Source organism: Chelonia mydas, chromosome 6 (genome assembly GCF_015237465.2).
Source record: "Chelonia mydas isolate rCheMyd1 chromosome 6, rCheMyd1.pri.v2, whole genome shotgun sequence".
In the NCBI taxonomy this organism is placed as follows: domain Eukaryota; kingdom Metazoa; phylum Chordata; order Testudines; family Cheloniidae; genus Chelonia; species Chelonia mydas.
Window position 1 is genome coordinate 80,547,437 of NC_051246.2, and position 26,561 is coordinate 80,573,997.

A 26,561-nucleotide genomic window follows, 5' to 3' on the forward strand; every position below is an offset into this window, starting at 1 on the left:
TGGGAGAAGGATTATGCTCTTCATTTGTAGATATAAAGCTCTGATCGTGTTTTTTATTTGATGCATAATGGCACAGTGTGTGACGTATATTACAGAGTGGGTGCACATTTAATACTCATTGTACATATGGGCACTGGAAAAATGCATCATTCTGATTTTAAGGTAGCCCAAAAGCTGTGCTAAACCTGGAACTTGCTCAGGTCTATGTCCCCTAAAAACATAACACCAGTGCCAGTCCTTTCAATGTCTCTTTCCCTAATCCTAATGCTTCTGAAAAATCTGGCTCCTTCTTTTGTTTGGCTCTGTTAGTCACGGGCATGTGGTTGCTTCTATATCCTCCAGACTTCTCTGAAAAACCTGGGGAGAATCCAGGAACACACAGGTTCCTCTGCAGCCAAGAAGAGAATCTAATTTGGTGCCACATGCATATTCACTCCTGACTTCATAGATAATATTGTAGTGTGAAGTGACCTTCTGTACCAGCAGTTCCACTACCCCTGACACAGAACTGGCATGTCTGTCTGTAGATTGGTTCAGGTCATTTAACAACATATTGACAATCCTGCAATCCAACAATAAATTCAAAGAAAGGTGAGATTAGTGACAGATGTTCCACACAGGACTGCCTAGGTCATTACAGCAACAGAGGAGAAGAGCTCTAATATTGCTGCATCCCAAGAACGGTCCGACATTGGGCACCTCTACATAGAGAATTAAAGAGAAGAGAAAGTGTCTGTGCTTTTTAAGTAAGACTGAAATCTGACCACCAGATGATTCTTCCCTCTTAAAAATTCGGTCTTTTCTTAAATGCCTAATATAAATATATTAAAATATATTTCTGTATAAATAGCTTGTGTCTTGGCACACTTTCTTGGACTTCAAGAACTATGATACCACATTCACTGGGTGGTTCAGGGAAAAAACACAACCACCCATCAACACATTGTTAATTCTTTATCCTCCAAGCTGGAACACAGACAATATGATGTGAAGTCAGAAATAGAAACTTTATTTAAACATGTACAGTTGATGCAAAGAATCATTACTATAAGTTCATGCACATGGAGTTAAGTTCACAATTACATGAAATATGTATTATTACTTTTGCTTATATGCTTTCCTTCTCTAGATATATGCCTGAACAGTTTGCATTCATTTAGGGTGTCATTTCCCCCCATTTAGCATTAGAAATATTTAATTAAGTTTATTACAAATAAAAATAACTCGCTAAAAGTGCCAGTGTGTCTGTCTCTCTAGTCTTAAGGAGCTGATGCTGTGAGGTGTGAAGACAATGGGAGTTATGGGTGTGGGTAGTACCTACCAGGATTTAGCTATAATTGTTTAAATAAGATACATATGGCTGTCTGAAGTTAAAAACTGATTATATTCTGTAAATAATTATCTCACTTTCTGCCAATCAGATCTTTCTGAACTCATAATTTAGTACTTTGAAAGACCCTGGTTAGAAATCAGCTGCTGAATAATACCACAGACTCTTTAATTTCTATTAAAATAAGTTATAACTAAGTAAAGCTAAATTCCCTTACCTGGAGCTAAAGGCATACTATTATTATCTTTACTAGAAATAAGTAAAATAATGAATAAACTCTTACCTTATTTGGAGTTGCATAGGCAGAGCGGCTCATCTCTGTTTTATGGTCACCTCTCAAACTGAAAAAGATGATACCTTTATCAGGTATAAACATATTCTACCATTTGCAAGTCTCCTATTCTGATAAGAGCAGCATCAGTGCTTTCCAGTTGTGGATTTTGGGGTTGTTGGTGCAGGAGTATAAAAAATAAACTGGTTGATTTTAGTTGCAATTTAGTTGAGCTCATAAAAACGAAAATGGCTTTTGCAATCATTTTGCAGGAGACCAGCATATTTTCCAAAACAAAATGTAATTTAAAATAGACTTTTTACATGGCAATGCAGTTAAAAATCCAAGAGACTTTTTAGGGGTCATTGTTATTCTAGACATCATAACAGCAGCCATATTAGCATAATAGAGATGTAATCATTTAGTCTGATCTTACAGGGAGCCACTGCAGCCACCTGTATCACAAATCTGTTAATTACAGCCATCAGTAAATAGGCCTTGACATGAAGGACCATCGGTGATAGCGCCAAAGCCTGTGCAACTGTCTCCAGGTAAGCTTTGAAATGACAAATCCAAACAGTTTCAAAGGAGATTTTAGGTCTCCATGACTGCAGATTAAAGTGTCTCCAAGTAGTCTTTGACATTACAGTCCATAAACAGCCCCTATAGATCCATTAAGTATATTATACCAATAATCTATGAATTGAAAAAGTTGACAAAGCCCTGGAAACAAATTTTATTTACACAACACTTCTGCTTATATGAAACACTATTTTTTTCTGCATTCCTCTTCCTTTTAAGGGAACCTCACAGAAAACTGAAAATATTTATTTAAATCCAGTTTTGTATCTGTTTCCTAGATGTCTCCTCCCACTTTCTTTACTACTGAAGGTATTTGCAGTGGAAACCGGAGTTTTGTTTCTTTAGCTCCTTAATTCCCACCTAATTCTCTGTGACATTGCAACAAATTGCATGCGAATAAAGGGTTATTAATAGATTCATAGAATTTAAGGCCAGAATGGACCCTTAAATCTTATGTCTGGTGTCTTGTATATCACAGGCCATTAAATTGCACCCAGTTATTCCTGTATTGGGCTCAATAACATGTGTTTGACTGGTTTCAGAGTGGAAGCCATGTTAGTCTGTATCAGCCAAAAAAACGAGGAGTACGTGTGGCACCTTAGAGACTAACACATTTATTTGGGCATAAGCTTTTGTGGGCTAAAACCCACTTCATCAGATACATGCAGTGGAAAATACAGTAGGAAGATATATATACACAGAGAACATGAAAAAATGGGTGTTGCTATACCAACTGTAACAAGACAAATCAATTAAGGTGGAATTTATCAACAGGAGAAAAAAAGAACTTTTGTAGTGATAATCAGGATGGCCCATTTCAAACAGTTGACAAGAAGGTGTGAGTAATAGTAAGGGGAAAATTAGCATGGGAAAATAGCTTTTACTTTGTGTATGACCCATCCACTCCCAGTCTTTATTCAAGCCTAATTTAATGGTGTCCAGTTTGCAAATTAATTCCAATTCTGAAGTTTCTCGTTGGAGTCTGTTTTTGAAGTTTTTTTGTTGGAGAATTTGCCACTTTTAGGTGTGAAATTGAGTGACCAGGGAGGTTGACGTGTTCTCCGACTGGTTTTTGAATGTTATAATTCTTAACGTTTGATTTGTGTCCATTTATTCTTTTGCGTAGAGATTGTCTGGTTTGGCCAACGTACATGGCTAAATCACATCATCTTCAATCATGACTGGATGCCTTTCTAGAAGAAGAATCCATCACTTTCCTTGCTAGTTTGCTCCAATAGTTATCACCCTCATGGTTAAAAATTGTGCCATGTTTCTAATACAAATGTGTCTGGTTTCAGCTTCCAGCCATTGGTTCCTGTTATGCTTGTCATCCCTAGATCAAAGAGCTCTTTGGCACCCAGTATTTTCTGTCCAAACAGTGATTAAGCCACCTCTCTGTCTTCTTTTTTGTATGCCAGATAGACTGAGCTCTTTAAATCTCTCACTGTCAGGCAGTTTCTCCAGCCCTCAAATCATTTTTGTGATTCTTTTCTGCAACCTTTCCAAAAAATGTTGTCTCCGGAACTGGATGTAGCATTCCAGTATGGTTATGACATAAAGTAAAAAATAAACAGCAGAAATAAGTGAACTCTTAACAAAGATCCTGATTATACACAAAAAGCATCACTAGCAACAGGGCCAGATTAAGGCAGGGGCTTTAGGGGCTGCAGCCCAGGGCCCTGGCTCAAGGGGGCCCCACAAAAATAAATCAGAGGCAGTGATCTCTGGGGTGCTCAGGCAGGCTTCCTGCATGCCGTGGCCCCACGCCACTCCCGGTAGAGGCTGGCTGCTGGCACGTCTCTGCAGCCCCTGGCGGGGAGCGGGGAGGCAGCCCTGTGTGCTCACCCCGCCCCCAGCACTGTCCTCACAGCTATGGGGGCATTGCTTGAGGGCACGGGCAACCCACAGAGACAAGCTGTCCCCCTCCCCATAGGGGCTGCAGAGATGTGCTAGGAGCTAGCCACTTCCTGGAGCAGCATAGGGCCAGGCCAGGCAGGCAGCCTGCCTGAGCCCTGCTGCGCCACTGGCCGGGAGCCACCTGTGGTAAGCGCTTCCTGGCCGGAGCCTGCATCTTGCACCCCTTCCTCCATCGCAACCCCCTGCCCCAGGTCAGAATCCCCCTCCTGAACCCAAATTCCCTCTAAGACCCCACACCTCCTCCTGCACCCCAATCCCCTGCCCCAGCCCCATCCTGCACCAAACTCCCTCTCAGGAAAAAGACTTGTATACAGGGGCCTGTAGTGAAGCAGTGTGGTTCCCTGCTGTCCTGGAGAGAGACGAGCCCCTCTGGACACCAGAGTGGGCAGAGCCAGGGAGCTCTAAGCCCACCCCCCAAAGGGTCAGGCGTTGCCCCGGAATCATAAAGGCCCAACCCCAGGGCTCAGTGGGAAAGCAGCTGCCGGGGAGTCCAGACGCCTCCGGCCTAGCTCGCAAGTGGGAAAGCCCAGCGGCCTGCGGAAGACCTGAGGACTGGCTTGACCTGCCCCGCGCCAACTACCCAGAGAAGCTGCCGAGCCTGCCCCGTGCCAGCTATCCTGAGGAACTCATGGTGCTGGATCCCCCTGAGGACACCACTCTGACCCAGGTATCTCAAGAGGGGGAGTCTGGAAGTAGCCTGGGGGCAGCCGACTCTCGTCTGGCTGCAGCACTTCCAGAGCCCATGTCAGTGTGTTGTGGCCAGGATCCCCACTGACTCAGCAGCGGGTCTTCTACCGCTTCTAGAACCCCGGGCTGGGAAGCAGTGGAGTGGGAGGGTCTGCGTCTCACCTGCCACCCAACTCGTGGGTGGCAGTCTTCGCCTCTTCCAGGCCCATTGGAACCTAGGGCCTGAGCCTGCTGTTACTATATATGGTTGTTACTCAGCCCCTGCCTGAGGGCCTGAGCGCCTGACTCCCCATTGACCTGCCCTGACCTAGGGCCTGGGCTTATTATGTACTGTTACTGCTCAGCTCCTGCCTGAGGGCCTGAGCGCCCTGACTCACCAGTGTCCCGCCCTGACCCAGAACCTGGGCTCACTGTGTTTATTTGTACTCTCACTAAGGCCGTAGAGGAAGACTCCCACGGCCAGACTAATTCCCCGCAAGAGCTATTCCCAAAGGGGTTGAGGTGGTGTGGTTCCCTACTTCCCCAGAGAGAGATAAGCCCCGGCTAGCCTCTCTACACATGGAAGAGAATGTGGGCATGATCCCTTGACCCCTGTGAAAAGGGGTCTGGGGGGGAACGTACCCCAGACAGAGCCATGGATATGGACAAATTTCTCAAGCTCCTGACCGAGAGCCAGGAGCGGCAGCAGGCGGCCCAGCTCTAGCAACAGCAGCAGCAGCATGTGGCCCAGCTCCAACAGCAGCAGCAGCTCATCCAGCAGCTGAGAGCATAGCAGCAGCAGCAGCAGCTGATTCGGGACCTGGGGGTTTAGAACCAGGATCAATAGTGGCAATGCCTGCAGCAGCTGGCAACGGCACCGCTGCGCCAGTGCGGCTGACCAAGATGGGACCCGATGATGACTCCGAAGACCTTTTGGTAACTTTTGAGAGAGTAGCCCTGGTTGCAGGGTGGGCCCCTGACCAATGGGCCACTCCTTTGGCCCTGTACTTAACCGTGACAGTCCAAACAGCATACAGAGAGCTGTCTACAGAGGATGCATGGGACTATAACCAGGTAAAGGCAGTGATTCTGGACGCCTTGGACGTCAGCCCGGAAACCTTTAGGCACTGGTTCTGGAGCCAGACCTATCCCACTGGCACCAGACCCCGGTTAGTGGCCCAAGAGCTGAAGGAAGTATGCAAATTGTGGCTACACCCAGAGTGGAGGACCGCGGACGAGGTCACGGAACAAATTATTTTAGAATAATTTGTACACATCCTCCCGGTGTGAGGAAGGACCTGGGTGCTTCGCCGTCGGCCAGCGACACTAGCCGCTGCCGTCGCTTTGATGGAAGTCTTCGTCGCGGCCGAAGCGCCGGTGGGGCCAGCTACCAGAGGCCAACCCCCATGACCAGAGTGCCCGAACCCCGAAAAGAAAGGGGACGCTGAGACCAAAGTGCGGAATCTCCCACGCGGGCAAGAGGCTCGCTCGGGGCTTCCAGCTATGTCAAGGTTCCTTCCCCACTCTGAACTCTAGGGTACAGATGTGGGGACCTGCATGAAAGACCCCCTAAGCTTATTCTTACCAGCTTAGGTTAAAAATTTCCTCAAGGTACAAACTTTGCCTTGTCCTTGAACCCTATACTGCCACCACCAAGCGTGTTAAACAAAGAACAGGGAAAGAGCCCCCTTGGAGACGTCTTCCCTCCAAAATATTCCCCCAAGCCCTACACCCCCTTTCCTGGGGAAAGCTTGATAAAAATCCTCACCAATTTGCATAGGTGAATACAGACTCAAACCCTTGGATCTTAAGAACAATGAAAAAGGAATCAGGATCTTAAAAGAAGAATTTTAGTTAAAGAAAAAGTAAAAGAATCACCTCTGTAAAATCAGGATGGTAAATACCTTACAGGGTAATCAGATTCAAAACATAGAGAATCCCTCTAGGCAAAACCTTAAGTTACAAAAAGACACAAAAACAGGAATATACATTCCATTCAGCACAGCTTATTTACCAGCCATTTAAACAAAAGGAAATCTAACGCATTTCTAGCTAGATTACTTACTAACAAGTTCTAATACTCCATTCCTGTTCTGTTCCCGGCAAAAACCTCACACAGACAGACAGATCCTTTGTTTCCTCCCCCCCACCTCCAGCTTTGAAAGTAACTTGTCTCCTCATTGGTCATTTTGGTCAGGTGCCAGCGAGGTTATCCTAGCTTCTTAACCCTTTACAGGTGAAAGGGTTTTGTCTCTGGCCAGGAGGGATTTTATAGTTCTGTATACAGAAAGGTGGTTACCCTTCCCTTTATATTTATGACAGGCTAGATGTCCCAAGCTCCCACCTCAACAAGGATCTGTGCCCCCTGTGCCGAATGTCCAGAGGACCCATCAGAGTCCCCCCCAGGGGCCCAATGAGAGCTCCCACCCAGGATGGTTAACTGGAACTCAGGCTCTGCTTTGTATGCTGGAAATATGGATACTTACAGCCCGACAGCACTGAGATGGACTGCAACTTCGGCCATGTCTGTGCGGGAGAGATCCGGGCCTGGCTGCCACATGTCCCCAAGATCACAGTTCCGGTAATTGTCGGGGACCACCCAACCCTAGCCTTGATTGATTCGGGCTCTTGGCAGACGCTAATCCATCAGACCTTGGGGCCCCGGGCCAACCCCTTACTCGGGCCTACGGACAATTAGCCGCCGTCGATGGGGCTGTGATTGACCCACATGGCGCAAATCAGTGGCCCCGGTTTGAGCTACGCCGTGACCATCTTTACCGGGTGGAACAGGATCCCCGCACCAGAGAACCATGGACCCAGCTGCTGGGGCCTCGGTGCCACCGATGAGCAGTAATGAAGCTCTCACATGACATCCCTGCCGCAGGGCACTTGGGCCATGAAAAGACTCTCGCCTGGATTTTGACGTGATTCTTTTGGCCCAGCGTTCACCAGGAGGTGAGGAACTATTGTAGCTCCTGCCTGGAGTGCCAGTTAGCAGCTCCCCCATGGGTACCCAAGGCCCCTTTGGTTTTCATGCCCATAGTGGAGATGCCATTTGAGTGCATGGCCATGGACTTGGTGGGCGCGCTCCCGAAAAGTGCCGTGGGATTCCAGTATGTGCTGGTCATTGTTGATTATGTCACCCATTTTCCCAAGGCTGTGCCATTGTGGAGCACCACCGCCCGGACCATCGCCGGCAAACTAGTGAAGGTCTTCGCCTGAATGGGCCTGCCCCAGAAAATCCTAATGGACCAGGGCACCAATTTCACCTCCCGGCTGTTGCAGTAGGTATGCAAGCTCCTGGGAGTTAAACAGTTACGCACCTCCATCTACCACCCACAGACTGATGGACTGGTGGAACGATTTAATCGGACCCTGAAGGAGATGCTGTGCAAGTTCCCCGCAGAGGAGCTACTCTGGTGGGACCAGCTCCTCCCGCCCTTACTGCTGGCAATCTGTGGGGTACCTCATTCATCAATAAAATTTTCCCCATTCGAGCTGCTATATGGCTGCCGCCCACAGGACCTATTAGACTTAATGCGGGAGACATGGGAGCAGTCTCCATCTCCAACCCAGGGCCTCCTGAAGTATGTTCTCCAGCTCCAGGAGCACCTCACTCAGGCCAGAAACTTAAAAACCATGCAGGAAGCCCAGGAACGAACCTATAACCAAGAAGCATGGGTCCGTGCCTTTGAGCCAGGTGATCGGGTCCTGCTCCTCCTACCGTCGAGCGAATTGAAGCTGCTGGCCCATTGGCAGGGACCCTATGAGGTGGCCTGGAAGGTTGGGCCTGTCACCTATGAGGTCCACCAGCCCAACTGGTGCAAGAAGACCCAGCAATATCATGTGAATCTATTGAAACCATGGCAGGAGTGGGAGAGCCTATTAATTAACCCTTACCCACTGGAACCAGAGTTGGGTCCCCACACGCCCCTGACAGAGGACCCTGCAGGCCCCCAGCTCGGTGACACATTCATGGAGGAGCAGCGAAAGCAGGCCCAGTGTCTCTTGCAGGCTTTCAGCCCCCAACTAAAACCTCTCCAGTGCATCATCAAGAATCTACAACCTATCCTGAAGGACCACCCATCACTCTCACAGATCTTGGGAGACAGGCCAGTCCTTGCTTACAGACAGCTCCCCAACCTGAAGCAAATACTCACCAGCAACCACACACCACACAACAGAACCACTAACCCAGGAACCTATCCTGGGTTATATTGGTTTTACCTTTACGGTCCTACCCGGTTACATGACCCTGGTCCATCATGCTATCCAGATCAAACCAGGGAAGGTAAGCCAGGAGATGACCAGGCCACTGCCACACCGAATGTGGCAGGAGGTCAAAGAGGAAGTACAGGCCAGGCTAGCCCTAGGAGTCATCGAGCCATCGCAGAGTGAGTGGCGCAGTCCGGTGGTCTTGGTACCCAAGCCTGATGGAACACGGCACTTCTGTATAGACTTCCGGGTGGTCAACAAGATCTCAAAGTTCGATGCATATCCCATGCCCTGTGTGGATGAACTGCTCGATCACCCAGGGGAGGCCTGTTTCATCACCACGCTCGACCTCAGAAAGGGGTACTGGCAGATCCCACTTGACCCCATCTCTAAGGAGAAGACAGCGTTCGCCACCCCAACGGGACTTTACCAATTTATCTGGATGCCCTTCGGCCTCCATGGGGCCCCAGCGATGTTCCAACATCTAAAGGATCACCTTCTACAGCCCCATCAAGACTATGCAGTGGCGTATTTGGATGACATCGTAGTCTACAGCCGCCAGTGGGAGGACCACCTGGAACGCGTAGCCGTGGTCCTGAGATCCCTGCGAAAGGTGGGACTAACGGCCAATCCAAAGAAGTGTCGCATTGGGTGGCAAGAGGCAACAGACCTCGGATACACCATCGGGGGAGGACAAGTGAAGCCCCTCGTGGGGAAGGTTCAAGCACTGGCAGCCTGCCCGCCACCCACCACGAAATGCCAAGTGCGATGATTCCTGAGGCTCGCCAGCTACTATCAGCAATACATTCCCCAGTTCGCTTCCATCTCAGCCCCCTTGACGGGACTTTTGACTAAGGACAGCCCCTGGCACATGACGTGGACTCAAGACACCTTCCGGACACTCAAGGAGTGCCTCTGTGGGGAGCCGGTCCTAAATAGCCCGGACTTCGACCGTGACTTTATCCTCCACATGTATGCCTTGGAGGTTGGGCTTGGGGCCGTCCTGTCCCAAGAAATCGATGGAGAAGACCACCCGGTCTTATATCTTAGCCAGAAATTATTCCCCCGTGAGAAGAACTATGCGGTAATAGAGAAAGAAGCACTCGCGGTGAAATGGGCCTGTGACGCCCTGCGGTACTACCTCCTCGGGGCCCTATTTAGACTAGTCATGGACCATGACCCACTCCAGTAGTTAACAAGAATAAAGAACAACAACACTAGACTACTGCGCTGGTACCTGGCGTTACAGCCCTATGCTTTCACCACCCGGAATAGAGCTGGCAAAGACCATGTGAATGCCAACTTCCTGTCCCGCCTAGGAGGGATGGAAGAGCCTGGCGCTGTCGAGCGGGAGCTAGACTAGAGGGAGGGGGGTGTAGTGAGCCAGTGTGGTTCCCTGTCACCCCGGAGAGAGATGACCCCTCTGGACACTGGAGTGGACAGAGCCAGGGAGCTCTGAGCCTGCCCCCCAGAGGGTCAAGCATTGCCCCAGAAGTATAAAGGCCCGACCTCAGGGCTTACTGGGAAAGCAGCTGCCGGGAAGCCCAGACACCTCCAGCCTAGCTCACGAGTGGGAAAGCCCAGCAGCCTGCGGAAGACCTGAGGACTGGCCCTGCCTGCCAGCTACCCAGAGAAGTTGCCGAGCCTGCCCCGCACCAGCTACCAGATGGAGTTGCCAAGTCTACCCCTGGCCAGCTATCCCAAGGAACCCATGGTGCTGGATTCCCCTGAGGACACCACCCTGACCCAGGTACCTCAAGTGGGGGAATGCGGAAGTAGCCCATGGGCAGCCGAGCCTAATTTGGCTGCAGCACTGCCAGAACCCATGTCAGTGTGTTGCAGCCAGGATCCCCCTGACTCAGCAGAGGGTCTTCTACCACTGCTAGGGCCCCGGGCTGGGACGCAGTGGAGTGGGAGGGCCTGTGTCTCCCCTGCAACCCTGCCTGAGGGCCTGAGTGCCCCCCTGCAACCCTGACCCAGGGCCTGGGCTCACTGTGTTTATTTGTACTCACACTAAGGCCGTAGTGGAAGACTCCCATGGCCAGACTAATTTCCCGCAAGAGCTATTCCCAAAGGGAGTGAGGCGGTGTGGTTCCCTGCCACCCCAGAGAGAGACGAGCCCCGGCTAGCCTCTCTACAGGGTCCCACAGGAGAGTTAATATTACACAAAATGTAATAGCCCTGGGCCCACAGGAGAGTTAATCCAGCCCCGACTAGCAGTAATCTTGGAAAGAAAAATAAACACACACACACACACACATATACACATAATCTAGACTGTTCTCAGTGGTAGCTGATGACAGGACAAGGAGTAATGGTCTCAAGTTGCAGTGTGGGAGGTTTAGGTTGGATATTAGGAAAAACTTTTTCAGTAGGAGGGTGGTGAAACACTGGAATGCGTTACCTAGGGAGGTGGTGGAATCTCCTTCCTTAGATATTTTTAAGGTCAGGCTTGACAAAGCCCTGGCTGGGATGATTTAGGTGGGGATTGGTCCTGCTTTGAGCAGGGGGTTGGACTAGATGACCTCCTGAGTTCCCTTCCAACCCTGATATTCTATGATTCTATGATAATCCAGACTATAGAAGTAGAATTGTTTTCCCAGACTGCAATGTTTGCAATTTCAAATGAACCATCAGCTGCTCCTTATGTGTTACCAAATAGAACATGCCTAAGGCTTGATGTTAGAAAATTTTCTGCAAACATTTAGTGGAATTCTGATTTTTTAAATATTTTTAGTTCACTTTGCTGCAAAGGTTGAAATTTTTGACCACCCGAATTGAGTGCTGTTTGGGGGAAAGATTTTATTCAAATGTTTGGGGGAAAGATTTTATTCAAACATACCCTATAGGTGTATTTTTATACAAGTGTATGAATGTGTGAATGTGTATATTTTAGCTGGAAATGTCCATCCAGCTGTCATACATTGCTACTTTAAGCTCTTCCTTGGGTTTAGGGTCCATAGAGGATTGCTGTGATGGAGCTCTGCCCTTTCTCTACCTCCAACATGCTTCTTCTTAATTGTGAAATGTCCCCCTCCCTTTCTGATTTGCCCTCAATGCTGAAAGAGGGTGCACTAAGGGGCAGGGCCCACCAGCAAGATAGATGTAACAGCAGGGAATTATTTTCTAGGGATTTGTTACTGAGTTATAGCCCCTTTGCATCACTCGAGGGAACCCAGCTTGTAAATCTGGCCCATTGGTTTTGAGGATTTGGAAGTGAAGGTTGCAAGAGAATGTACGAAGCTAGAGAATGAGAAGCTAAACACACTGTTGTCATTCTTATCCATTAATATCCTCTTCTTTCCACAGCCTCCCTTCAGTGAGAAAACAGAAATAACGTGACTTAAATGACCAATTACATATTTGGAATAGTGCATCTTCAAATTAATACTCACAAAGAACAGCGTTATGATCATTCCATAGGTTGAATTATGCTCATTGTCAAAAAACAAACACATTCAAAAAATTGTGTCCTTTTCATAAGCAAACCAGAAGAAAACTAAGCTAATTTCAATAGACACACTGACCGTATGTTGTTTCCCATGAATAATGTGACCAGTTCTAATCTTGACACTATAATCATTTTCAGCCATTCTGGTCTGTCCTGCCAGTGGCCCACATGTTAAAGATTGTGTACTGTACCAAAGCCAATCAGGTAAAGTCTTCTGTATCAAAAATCCATTCATTATCCAACACCACTGAGATGGTTTTACTGATGACATATGCTGCAAATAAAAGACTAAGGCAGAGCTGTGTGGTTTAAATTAGATCCTTAACACCAGGTTCTAACATCTACAGTCCACTTTGTGGTCAAATGCCTTACTTGTGCTGGTTCACAAGCCACTATTATCTCTTCATTATTTCTCCTGAAGACCCACCTCTGCCATGACGGCTACCAATTAACTATAATAGTAAAATTTTCCTGCAACAATGTCATAATTACTTGTGTCGTAGACATCATTGTAGAGGAAGATCTTCAGGAGAAATTTCAGGATCAATCCTGAAAACACACGTGTTCAACTTTATGCATTTGTTTAGGATTATTCATGGGGCAACATTGAGCATGTACATATTATAGCACCAGAGCCTAATGAAGAGAAGCTGGTGGACTTGCAGATCATATCAGGAAGCATTACATGCGTAGGAGATGGACATAGAAACAGACATCTGTTGTATAATCTACGGATTACTGACACAAACATTAACTGCTCATTTACAGTATAAATGCCAATTTGGAGACTCTAACACATGCTCATTGGCAGGATGGGCCATAATGACTAGAAATTATTATAGGAATTATAGAATTTATATATTTAATATAGAATATTTAATATATATAATATGATATATTTATTTAATATAGACATTATTAATATATTACTATATTAAAATATATTATTGCAGGTGGTCAGTTTATTCATTGAAAACAAGTTATCTGCTTAAATTAGTTTTTGTTTGTGATTTTTCCTATGAGGAGGTCAGTTTTTTCGGAACGTGTTGGCCTCAGTTCCCCTGAGAACAATGGGTGGAGTTAGCAGCCATTTTGAAAGGACAGTTCTCCCTGGAATTCTCTGTGGTAAAACAGCATTATTCAGTTTCTGCCGAAGAAGTAACTTTCAGCTATGAAGAATTTGGGGTCTGGGCAGAGAAGTGACCATTAATCCTAAAATACTTCCTTCAAATGTAGCATATAGACAAGAGTTCAAATGTAAATTATAAGGGAAGTTGTGTTTGTTATTCCATTAGGGAGTTCATTAAGTATAACAGAGAGCTCTGAAACCAAATGTTACATTTCTTAAAGGGACCATTTAAAATTAATTTTAACTCCTAAACTAATTAACATATTTACTTGTATATTCTCATAAAATTCATTCTATACTCAAGAAGTACTACAGTTTTGGAGATGTTGTGCTGTATTTTTTCATACACAAGAGGTTGAATATTTGCATTAAGTGCACTGTGCAACTCATCATTTGAGTCTCCTTACTTAAGATTACCTCCATAATAAGTAGTGAGTTAATCATGGCTCAGATAAACATCATAGCATTAGCACTTTTTAGTATCAGGATGTGGCCAATTGATACCTGATTATCCTACTTGTTTGTTGTTTCCCTTTCCGCTATTCCAGCTCTTTATTTGCATTGTATTGGGCTCTGTCTACACTACAAGCTAGAGGGTGTGATTCCCAACTCACATCCCTTATGTGTATAACAATAGTGTAGCTGTGGTGGCACAGGCAGTGGTGACATGGCTGAGCCTCTGCCAAGTACATACTGACAGGGTTCATGGGGGTTTGTACGTGGCATGTCTAAGTTGTGACACCACCTCTCATGCTACACTCATGCTAGCTCTTCCTGAGCTAGTTTGAGTATGTATACATACTTGGAATCACAAGCCTAATTTGTAGCATAAATGTAGCCTTATTTAGATTGTAGGCTTATTAGGGCAAATTTTTTGTGTTAGCAGAAACAAGTAATAAATCTTAAGAACAATAAAAATGAGCACCGGTATAACTGAGATCAGAATCTGGCCCTTAATGTTACTTTTGGTAGTGTTTTGTTTGTGTGTGTTCACTTAATAATGCAAGCGTTTCTAAAGTCATTAGACAATTCCACCCCTGCTATGTAACTCTTTTTATTTATGATAGCTGCATTCTCACTACTTCAGATAAGAATTTGCAATCAGTACTAAAAACTCATTATTGTGCAATTGTTCCCTCATGGTTTCTTTGTTTGCATATTGTAATTATGGATAGCATTAATTGTTCAAGCTACTTTTGCTAATTATATTTGTATTCCTATATTTCAAATGTCTAGTACATATTTTCCATTTATGGAGTATAGTCTTGTTTTATTGTGGTGTCTCAATGGGTTCGTTATTTTTTACTGCTACACAATATATACATAAAATACAGGGCATGAATATGTGATTGCATGGAGAGCTTTGCTGAATAAATATTGGTCCCAGTGTTAGGGGAAACAGATTTAAAATTAAGATAACAGATAAATAAAATTATTTTATTATTAAAAGGGAGTTTTAAAACTTAGTCTTATTGGTGTCAGTGGGATCCTATGTGGGTCAAAGGTCTGCTAGCCACTGAAAGATCAGAATCTTCCTTTTTACGAGTTGCAGAATGCAGTTTGTTTACTTTGCTAGGACAGTGACAATAGACAAATATGTTTCAATTTCATGATCACATGCACTTAGAGCCTGATCCAAACCCGAAATGCTCTCATTGGATTCAGTGGCTTTGGATCAGACTCTAACATGGTTCTGAAATGATTATGTTAAAAACATTCCACAGAGTGTGACTCCAGAAAGAAAAAGTCACTAGAATTAAAAATTAGGTGGTAAAGTCTGGGGCATGAGGGTGGGATCACCCCTGGGAAACGTTTATCTTATTTTTTGATCTTATAAAACCTGGCTGTCATAAATTTTAGGCCTCAATCCCATTTAGGCTGCACAGTTGCACAGTGTATTTCTTCAGAAAAAGACTAACTCTTGAGTTTTGTGTTTTTCTTTTATGGCACTCATACTCACATCAGTGAAAAACAATGAGAGCAACAAGGACATTTATTTTTTCCTTTCTCTACCCTCTCACTCAGAAATGCTATACAACATTTTTTGTCACCGATTTGACTTATAATGTATCCCACTGTATATAAGAGATTGGCTAAATTCTCTACAGAAATTTATCTAAAATTCTCCTTTCCCCCCTTTTACTAGATTTTCTTTAGTTGTGATGCTTTTCCTGCTACCGCCTAGGTAATGGTTCATATTATTCAACTTGCTTCCCATTCAACACATATATTTTGCTATGAGCTGTCAAAATAATTAAATACTTAGTATAATTTGAGCACTTAAAATGACAAAAAATGCTGCCGATAAGAATAATGGAAGAAACAGAAAAGCAAAAAAAAAAAAAAAAAAAAAAACCCACAAGGGTAATTCAAACTGCTTCATCTGTAAATAATGAGAATTTAATGAGGCTGATATTCAAAAAGGCTCTCATTTCTTAGTGTATAAAACATTCATTTTTCACATTAATTGTCTTCCTGGTAGCATTCTTAAGACACTGTTCAAAGAGAAAAGGTTATACTATTTTTGCACAGAATGTACATGCATGCAGTTTTTACATAAGACTCTTTTTCCCTGTTGTAAAGAAAAGTCAATTCACCTGTGCAGCTAGATGAGAATGGTTTTCATGTTAAAAATCCAAAACAGGAAGGACTGACAAAATCATCCCTCTTAGTTCCTGAGTGGAGGACTCATGAGAGACTTGTGTAAAAACTTTTATCTCAAAATACACCCTTGCCTCTGAACCAAAGAGGTGATTAAGGCAAGAACAAGAGAGGCATGAAAGACGAGCATCAAGAAAAAGAGAGAAAATGCTCAATATTCTGTGCAATGTCTGCCCAGGAAGGTGGTGGTAGTGGTAATGGGGGGTGGGTTTGCAGGGAACAATTAATCAAGCAAAGTATTTTGGCAAACAAACTGTTTCAAAGCTTATGAGATTTATGCCGCGCAAATGATAGGCTCTCTCTCTTCATTGACAACCTGAATATGCCCAGAAAATTTATAATGAGAATGAGGATACAAAGTATTTTTAAATAAATCCTTGTTAGGAAATCTCTACTAATCTGAGAAAGATTAGAGCCATGGGGACTGTCATGGAGCACACTCACTTCCAGGGCACCCGCTCCTGCCAGGACACAGCATTGCAGGGGTTCTTCCACTCTAGCACCTCTTGTAGGCCATGTGCCTTTGTGAATGCTTCAGCTCTCCAACAAGAAGGGTCTAGGTCTGACATATTTTGGAGTAACACAAGTTCACTCCAACATCCAAAGTGTCTCAACAAATCAGCCCTTCCTCTGAGCTCTCTCTTCATTACTCTGTCTCAGCTACTCTGGAGTCTTCTCTCCAGCTCTGGTATTGAGCACTGGCCCCTCAAACTGAGTATTCCTCAGGTATCTGTTCTTCTGCAATCTTTGGCTCAGACTCCTTGAAAGAAGTCTCTCTGCTCCTTATGGTTCCTCCCCTCAGATTGAGCTCTCTCCAGGTGTCCATTAAGATATCACCTCATGCCTCTTATTATGGCCTCTCTGTCTGAGAAGCAACTAATTAATTATGGTACAGGTATAATAATTGTGAATAACCATATTTAAACCCTTTCGAGCCTGTGATGGGGTTTCACAGGTAATGAAATAAAGGATAAAGTTCAGAATGAGAGCATAACACTATCATCTTGTTCTAAACCAAAGATGTGGGATGTCTGAACTGAACTTAAGTGCACTGTGTAAAGTGATGACCCCTCCAGACCATCTAAAAAGACTTTGGAACAACTGAAGAAGAATGCCACTCCAATTTTATAACCACCCCACTGCATGCTAGGACAGTAAGTTGGGACTGAGTCAAGTGATTTCTTTCAGTCTCACTATGACTGACTGTCCGTCAGCCAGCTAGCCAGCCAAGAATGAAGGCCATTCTACTTGGATTATGGGAAGTGATGGTGAATGCTATTCTTCCCAACTGTTACAGTCAGGGTCCGGATGCCTCAAGGGGAGAACAGAAGGTTTAAAATGCAAACATAAATGGTTAAATCAAGGGATTGTATATTATGTCATTGTATTATCCAAATACATTGAGAAAAGGTTTTTTTAATGAAAGCTTGTAATGTTCTGAATTTGATAGTCATGATGATATATAGATAGATAGATAGGTCAAGGTTATGAATTTATGTATTTGTGTATATATAGAAAAACGTGCACACAACTTCAGTTCAACTTCACAGGAGGGCAGGGACCAGTCAGGCTGGGAGAGGCACTTCCCAAACTAGTTGTTTAAATGAAACCAGTTTTAAGTACCCATCCATTGTCCAGCCTAGGAAAGAACAATGATGGACCATTAAAGTTAATGGAAAGACATTGAGACAAATTGTGGATTATTCCCCCCACTCCAAATAACCACGTGACACCATCTCAGGAGACTTAAAAAAAAATCAAAGGGAAAAAAAAGGATAAAAAGCCTTTAAAAAAGAACGCTTGAAATGAAAATGTTCATCCAAAAACTGAGGGCTATCCTCTAGGCAGGAAACGTTGACTAAGAAGCTGGATCTGCTCCTACAGTTATGGGGCATGCTGGAAAACTAAGCAAAGGCAATATGTAGCTTGTATTAGAAAAGGGATTTTATCAAATACAGAACTGTAAAAGCCTGAGCTGTGGCTTTATGTTTATTTTCTGCGTAATTTGTCTATGTTTGCTCTTCCTTACTATTTCATCTTTGAATCTCTGTTTTTCCTATTAAATACCATTTTTGTTCTTTTTTACAGTAAGCAAAATCTCTCTGGTGTGCAAACTGTGTGGAGAGTGTGTGCTCCAGTGTGAACTGATAACTGGGGATTTGATTTCATGCCTTCAGGGGTGAGGAACAAGAGGAGGGAAATCCAAGTGTCTGATAAAATTAAGAATTCAGGAAGGACAGATTTGGAATCAGTAGGAAGGAGAGAGCCAGGGTGAGACTTTGTGCTTGGGGACAAGCCTACCCCTTACTGGTCTGGGAGATCCCCAAAATGTCACACCAACATCATCACCAAATGTCTGACTAGACAGACTGTTTGTGAGGGAATGAGAAGGAATTCTACCAATTGTGTGTGTGAGAGAGACAGAAGGAGAGAGAGAGCTATATTAGGAGAAGGAAGGTAAACCAAGGCAAGAAACTGAAGGCTTGTTACTTGACCTTTGCTAGAGAGGGCAAGTTTATTGTTACTTGAAATAATTGTATTTCAATACAAGCTTTCAGTTGTGCTAGATTAGTTAGATTTGTAATGGGATATGGAGCTTTTTATTTCAAGTTTCCTTGTTCAGTATGACTAGATTGGTAGTGACCAAATGTTACTGCCTTTACTACCGTCTAATCTGCATAACACAGGCCCCAAAATGTCAACCAGTGTTTTTTCTTCCCAACAACTTGTGCTTGAGCTAAATACTTTCTGTTCAGTAACCTTTTTTAAATGAATGGAAGATCTGAGTTAGCTGAAATTTACTAGTTTTTTATTATTAGATTCACAGTTCTTAATTGAAAGCTGATCACATCACAAAAAGCAGTATTACATTTAGTACCTTTAGTGGGAGTTTCAAGACCAAGGTAGTTTGTGATAGTGGTAAGACAAAGGATTGCATAAGCATGGAAACCGAGCTGCACTCTGGACCCCAAAAATGGTCTCTCCAAGTCAGCTTGAAGCACATTAGATAGTTGGGAATAAAACTGGATGCAGGCCCAGGACAAAGCAGAAACATTACAGTGTTTACCACCAAAGGGATTGTGGTGTAAGACCCACAATGGGCAAAAACTAAGCCTAAAAGCTCACAAAAAGCCTTCAAGCTGTCAGGTTGGAAAAGGAGTAGCTCAGGGACTTTTGAAAGCCAGGGCCTTGATTTATACTCATTGTGTAGCCCTATCCAAAAGGTTTGGCCACCACTGTTCCAGAGGGAAATTTGAAAACAAATCTGTTTCTTGCATTAAAAACAGCTATAGAGATACCAAATCCCTTTGCTTTGGCAATGTACTGCTCTCTAGGATTCTCTAACTGTTCTCCCTCTACACATTTTGTAATGATAGCTTAAACTCTGGCCATGACTGGATGCAGAAGCCACCGGGATGCTGGTGGCATAAAAAACAACTCCAAAAGGAAATCTCTAAATTTTACTGCAGTGCTTGGATGCAAAGCCAATAGGTACTCTACAAAACAATAAACAAACAGGCAACTTGAAAAATGCTAAGCTGGGTCTATGTTCCTCAAAGGTGACAGTTTTTCTTACCTATATATTAATTTCAGGCTTCTTGAGCAAAAGGGTATGATCAGTGTTTTGGCATCTATCACGGAAGAGATCTGAACTTGAGTCATACCCCTTCCACTGTAGAATGGTCCTACTCTAGGAGCCATGACTGAGTGACACAGAGGCAGTTATGCCACTTGCTGATTCCTCTACACAAAGGGAATACTCAACTGGCTGTTGAGGTCAGGTCTCTGCCCCCTGCACAGTGCTAGAGTGACACAAATGGGAATGGAGTGGAGTGGGAGACAACCTGCCGAGACATATTGCAGAGTGTTGATTTAGTGAAGGAAGATGTTTATAGTTGGTAGATAAACTGACACTTCTTTTATGCCTATAGGATCGAATGTTGAGATCCTAATTTAGACTAACCCAGGCAAATATAATAGGCCTGACAGACTACAGTCTAACTTTATTTTTAGGCTGGTGTAATTGCACTGAGGCCATGTCTAAGGGATGAGGTAAGGGAGGGCCCAGCTTCTCCTCTGCACAAACCAGCAGAACTGGTCAGGCACAGAAGGGACTTATTTAAAGTGTGGCAGAGCTGCCACTCGGCATAACCTTATGTACATTTCCCCTGCCAATGCCTTATATACCTCTTTGTTCTCAATGTCTGTGTACCTTCCCTGCTATGCCTTTAAGATACAATCTAGTCCTAAGGCTTTTGCTAAGATAAGGTTGTTTTGCTCACGCACAGTGATCTATCCAGTATATGTCTTTTTCATCCATACTCAAAGCTGGAAATGACTTTTGTTATTTGAAATCAATGAATTTACACCCGCATAAAACCGGAGTAAGGCAGTAGTGGACCAGGGCCAGTGCTCTGCTTGAGAAGGGACCTCATGACTTTGCCTATGATGAGGAGTGACATACATACAGCATGCAGTGGTATATCTTAAAGCCCACAATGCAATAATAGCCTCATTGAGATATTATGATTAAAATCAATGCTACAATCTCATTTTGGAAATCTATTTACTTAGGTCTCTTCCAGCACCAATTATTCAGTGATTTCATTGGTTTATGTTCCATAAAACGTAGGCAGTGGTGTGTGAACTATAGGGACATCTTTTCAGATATAGGAACAGTTTCCAGTGAGAAGGCTCATTTCAAGGTTCATTAGGAATATATTTTTATTGTTGCAAATTAGTCAACAGTCTCCTCCTTTTAAGCATTAGTTGAAGCTTTGAACCAGCCAGTAATATGCAGCTGGAAAGGCAAAACAAAAATTTTATTACAGTTACTGATGCAGAGAAATACTACTTTACCTTCACCTTGGCCCTCTTCTTTTCCCTTTCAGGTTCCAGAGTGTTTTGCACCTAATAACTAATGTCCCTTTCAGCTCTGAGCGTGGATGAAAGAGGCAGATACTGAATAGATCACTATAGATCAGCAAAACAACTTTATCTTAGCAAAAGAACTGTACATAGTGCTGCTGTGCAAATGTTAAATCCCAAGGGCTAGACTGTCTTAAAGGCAGAGCCCTGCATTGACGGCGGGATGCTCTGGGCCTATGTTGCACTGGCTGCACTGCCATCCTTTAAACTGATACAGTGTGTACTCCTGTGGTATGCCAGTTCAGAGAATAGACCAGACTATGATCCTTTGGGGCAACTAGTGCCACTAACAGAGATAGCAAGAACAGTGGCTGCGTTCCTCAGCCATAGTATAGCTGGACTCTGGCAAGGATACATGTGTTTAAGTGAGTTCACATATTTTGTGCCCTTTCCTCTCTCCCTTGCATGCTCATCCAAGCCAAGAATATAGGCTAGGGATGCTTTCAAGAAAAAAAATTGTCTGTTTTAGTTTTTGAATTTCATGAAATAATTTAGAACAGCAAATGATTTGCATTCAACACCTTACTCCTTTCAAATCCTTGATATATTGAAATCCTCATAAGAGGCTGTCCAAGGCACTGATGTGGGTGTTGTTATATTGAACAAAAAACGAGAGGCTCAAAAGAATTCTTAAAAATTTGGAAAAGAGAAAAACTCAGAGACTGCAAAGAAAATCAATATCAGGACAAGACTGCTATGTCTTTAACTTCTAATTTGGATCATTCCCATTCAGTTAAGTGTGTAGGGTGAGTTGAAGTTTTTCCTATAATATGTAGACTTTTTCTTGTATCCTGTATTCCCTGTTCCCTATAAATTCACTCTTCATATATTTCGTAAGTAGTACAGGCTTCCAAACAATTCTAAATCAAAAAGAAGTTTTTTACATTTGGTTTAATTAAAACTGCACATATTTCCGATATGCAGTCTTTGAAAAAATGGTCCCCACCATATAGAATAGCACATTCTGAGATAAACTCTAACGGATCCATTGAGAATGTATTGGATCAGTTACCGATGGTAACATTACTATGGATAGCATCCCAAAGTCTGCATTCTACTGGGGAGCAATGTTGATTCATTGCTATGAGTTTTTTAAATATGAATGTTAGATGACAACATTGTTTAAACAATTGCTGCATGAGTGTACTGTGTTGTTGAAGCTGGCTTAAAGTTAGGCACATGTTTAAGTGATCATAAAGTAACCTCTGGACCATAAAGTAAACATATATATATATATATCCTGATTCTATTTACAAGTGATACTTAGGCTTGATCTATACACAGTTTTTGTACCAGTGTAACTATTTTGTCTAGGGACTGTGATTTTTTTACTGATATAGTCATACCAATACAACCCCAACTGTGGACACAGTTTATCAGTATAAAGGTGTCTTGTACAAGTGTAGTTTGTTTACCTTCCCATGAAGAAATAGCTATATTGGTTCTTTATACTGCTATAACTACAACATCTGCTCTAGGGAGGTTGTATCACTTTAAGTGTTTGTCTATACATGAAAGTTGGTATGTTTTTTGTGACATTTTCTATCCTTAACCATGTGCCTTGTCTATATCTGTCTTCCTGAGTACTATGATTTTTAGATCTGTTAAATGCTAGTATGTATCTGTTTTGTCTGTTTTGCTTGGGAAATATTACATGATGTAGGATCCTTACCTTTTAGCCAGCTAAAATACTGCTGGAGAACAATGTATAATTATTTTCAGGATAGGATATATACTGTAAGATCTGTACTTTATTGTCTCTGACTACAAATGGAATTGTATTCTTGAGAAAAGAAGATGGAAGGGGAGGACCCAATAAGAGGTTATTAAGAGGACGGTGATTATTGTTCTGTATGTCCAATGAGGGTAGGACAAGAAATAATCAGTGTAATCTGAAGCAAGGGAGAGTTAGTTTAGCTATTAGGGAAAACTTTCTAATAATACTTTCTAATAAAACTTTCTAATAATAAGGGTAGTTAAGTACTGGAATAGGCTTCCAAGGGACGTTGTAGAATACCCATAATTGGAGGGTTTTAAGAACAGGTTAAACACCTGTCAGGGATGGCCTAGGTATACATGGTACTGTCTCAGCCTGGAGGGAATGGACTAGATGACCTCTGAAGTTTCCTTCCAGTCCTCCATTCTATGATTCATCCATTCAAATGCAAATATATGTGTATGTTTCATGTTGACCGTTTAAGATATTTTAAATATATGTTACTGGTCTGATTTTCTGACATGCAAATTTGCATCCACAGGTCCCATACACTTCAATGTTGTAGATAGTCAGCATCTTAGATAATCAGACCATTGGAGTCTGATTTTCAAGTTGCTCACAAAAATGAACAATTAGACATTCAAGTGACCATCTGCACTCTCAGTAACTCAGTATTCATGTGTAATACCAATACAAATAGGTTTGAATATCAGGTCCCCTTAATTTAAATTAAAAAAAAACTTTCTGGGGCTATTTAAACTGTTTCTTTTGTTAATAGGACAAAGCATTTTGAAGCAGAAACTGTCTGGTGATCTGGTGATTCATGCTTGTACACGCAACACAACAGGACCTTAATCTTGATTGGAACTCTAGGCACTACTGTAATATAAACATTTATTATTATTATTAATAATAATTAATAATAATAATGAATAAATCTACCACTACTTAGATTATTTAGCAGCCTTGACAAGAGATTTGCTCTATTATAGACATGGATAAAGCAGGAAGGAAAGGACAAAAAGAGACCTATGTAAACATTGTCATTTCTGCAGGTTGAACTGTTTCTGCTTTCTCTGTGAAAGCGTTTAACGGCACATTTCATTTCTTACTCGAGTTTTAGAAACTGGCATTGCAAACGGTTTCATTCACAAACAGAGTACAGTATATATGGCTTACTTGGTAATCAAAAATTACCAAGTAATCAGTTGTTTTATTACCTCCACAATCAGTTGTTAGTCACTATTATTTTACCACTGTGACTTTAGCTGTGTCACCAAACGCTGACCAGTCTAAGGATGTTATTTAGTCACTATGAAAAAAATTCTAGCTGCTTATTTAATTGACACCTTAAAAATAAATTTTGTATATCTGTCTGCAGCACATAAAAGGGCAAACTTATATTTCATTTCACACTGTTGCCTTTGGATTTACAGGCTTTCTTTGTTGTCCTTGGGGAACCACTTTGAATGCAGGCAGCTATAGTTATAATGGTTAGAAAGAAATCAGCAGTTACATGGGAGGTGATCAAACAGTAAATAAAATCACCATTTGGGGCTGTTTTAACAGTATGTCTTTATGGGTGTTTGGAATTGTATTTGAATAAAGGCTTTAAGCCTGAGCTAGGATTTAAAAAAAAACAATTTCAAAGGAGCATGCAAAACTACTCAACTCCTTTGCAGTCCTCAACCATGGGGGTGATGGAAAGTATAAAATTTTACTTGCCTATGCTTTTACTTCTGGCAAAAATGATTTCCACCATATCATTCTTTTCTGCCGCATAATAGGACTAATTTATAATCTGTGCTTCAGTAGTGAAGGGTTCTCTATCTTTCCCCATCCTCATCCCGCTTAACATTTATATTTGCTGTCTTTTCTCATATGTATGCATTCCCTCCCCTCTTTTTCTTTTTCTTTATCCACTGTAGTGACTGTATTTTGAAAAGAACCATAAGAAAAATTTGAGCATATAAAAAGGCAGTGGGCTGACAGCAGTTGAAACTAAAGTTCCCCTATTTAGCTACAGGACATAATATATACTGCATAATAATGATACTTAGCTCTTTAATGGTGTTTTTCACTCATAGGTCTCCAAGTGCTTTGCCAAGGAAGGTAAGTCATTGTCCTCATTTTTACAGTTGGGGAAACCAAGGCACCAAATGTAGTACTTCACAGCAGATAAGTTGCACAAAGCAATGTAAAGAATCCAGGTCTCCTGACTCCAAGTCCATCTTTCTGTCCACTGACCCACGCTGCCTTCATAAGCATTGTGTTTCCCTCTAAAATGTGTAACTTGTGTTCCATACCTGTGACCTGGAGGGACTATCTCCAGGTCTTAGGTGGTAATGCAGTATTCCAAGGGCCCCCTTGCTAGCAAGTGTCAAAGTTGCGATAAGGGCAACTTTTACATTAGGAGCTGGATTTAAAGTAACAGCTCATTTCACACAGGCAACTGAACAACTTCAGGTGATGATAACATTTTGTCATTATGAAATTAGTTGGATTCAAACCAGTGGTTTAGCAGTGAATGACGCCCTAGCAAGTTTCCAATCCCATGAGTCATTCAGTCCCCTAGGTGGGCCTTTACTTCTTAATAGCCTCATTGTCACACTCACTCACTCTTCATTGTCACAGAATAGGATCTTAGTCTAGGCCTTTGTATCAGTGAATCTTTGTGGAAAAAAACTGTATGCATCCTTCGAGCCCAGTGAATGTTTTCTGTTGATTGTACATTGCACACTCAGTGGCATTCAGGAAGCTAGGTCCATGCAGACTCCCCATTTTCCAAGAATTCAGAAGTAGCAGTGTGTTTCTGACAAGTGTTCTCCAGTATATCAATGTGGCATTGCTGTTCCCCTTGTCCTTAAACCTGTTTCTTTCCCCTGGTCACACAGTTCACTCTGTGACTGGGGTGGGTAACCAGCCACGTACTCTGTGCATCAAGGGGTAAAATCAATAATTATTTGAATTGTTTCAGCAGATAAAAGGATTTCTGAAAAAATAATGAAAGTAATCTAATTAAATTCACCATATAACACTTCTGGATGTTAAAACATTACAGATCCACTCATTGAATGACACAACCAAATTAACATTTTCTCACTGTGTTGCATCTGAGACACCTGATCTGATTACTGATAATGGGAAGCAAGCTTCCTGGATACTTTAGGTTTTGAACATAATTATGGTTTCTTACCTGCGTTGGTTTTTTTGCTCTGCCTCTTTTCAAATCTGCTAAGACATACCTCCTTCCTTATGTCCTATATTAGTATTCTGCCTAAAGTACAGTCTTCATTACTGTAGATAGAGAAGATTTATCTTCATATACAGCAGCTGTCACCTGGGAATTTTAGAATGATCTAGTTTAGAGATTCTGGGAAGCAGCTTGAGATTCTCATCTTCCCTTGTTTTTGTCATTGGCAATACATCTGCACTGAGCTACACTCCATTTCTGTTCTTTTGTCTAGGAGGCTTTTATGCACTGGAATGCTAAAGACACATGTTTCTTAGGGGGTTAGAAATAGGAATACAAACCCGTTTTGATAGATGATCTAGTTTATTCTTCACACATCCCTGTTTTATTGATTTACAAACCAGAAAGACTAATCCAAATTTACATTGTATGTATTTTCTCTGTCTCAAAGGAATTTCCCTCCTTCCCACAAGATTTAACAAAGCAATTTTGTCTTTGTA

At 42.8% G+C, this 26,561-nt stretch overlaps 1 long non-coding RNA gene across 1 annotated transcript; it reads right to left on the minus strand.

Annotated features, from left to right (window-relative positions):
• LOC122466253 lies at positions 1–25,270 on the minus strand. The gene is made up of 3 exons (XR_006291629.1): positions 25,175–25,270; positions 1,614–1,671; positions 1–562 (listed from the first exon to the last, which is right to left on the minus strand). It is a non-coding gene; the product is annotated as an uncharacterized LOC122466253 (long non-coding RNA).
• Positions 25,271–26,561: the final 1,291 nt, after the last annotated feature.